Source organism: Arachis ipaensis, chromosome B05 (assembly GCF_000816755.2).
Source record: "Arachis ipaensis cultivar K30076 chromosome B05, Araip1.1, whole genome shotgun sequence".
Lineage (NCBI taxonomy): Eukaryota > Viridiplantae > Streptophyta > Magnoliopsida > Fabales > Fabaceae > Arachis > Arachis ipaensis.
Window position 1 is genome coordinate 146,596,468 of NC_029789.2, and position 860 is coordinate 146,597,327.

Consider the following 860-nt stretch of genomic DNA (forward strand, 5'->3'; position numbering starts at 1 on the left):
ATTTTACCCCATATATAGAAGTAGCAGTTGTTTAATTTAGTCCAAGTCAACTAAGAGATTACTAAAGCCAGACGTTGAAGATCCATAGTGCAAACTCGACCATATTACTCAAGATCCTATTCCTATGCACAACTAAAATAAAATACAGCAAGTAAGTAGCACATTATACGTTTAACTTCGCCAAAACACTTATCTCCGAGACTGCACTGAATAGCGGGCTAGCGGCGGTTGATTTAGGGATTTGCAGCGATTTTAAATCGCTGCGAAACATTTAAAAGTGTGGACTAAAAATATGTTGTTGGATTATTATATTAAAAAAATTAAATTAATGACTAAAAATAATGATAAAAAATAAAAAATTTTAATGAATATTGAATATTTCTTTATTTCTAATACTTCTCTTCTCACAAAAATTGATTTTGGGTTTTGTGTGAATCTTTACATAAATATTTTTTTAATTCGTCTTATGTCTTTTTTAAATTCAACAAAGATAAAAATCTATATTTTTTTATTATAAAAATTTTAATATCATGTTATTATGATATTATTTCTCTCAAAAATTTAAATTAATAAAAAGATGCATAAAAATGATTATAACTCTGAAAATTAAATCAATTATTTAATCGATTCAAACTATAAATTAATTGCAGTAAAACGATTAAAATTTTGATAAAGCAGGTCAAACATATAAACCAATTGAACCAATCTGATTTGTTATAATATATTAGAGGATCATGTGACACTTTTTTCTTTTAGGCCAAAGGTCGTTACAGGGGATTATTTTTCCAGGACAATATGTACTGGACCAATTTATTTGGTGCATTCTACGTAAATAATATTATTTTGTATAATGTTTTATT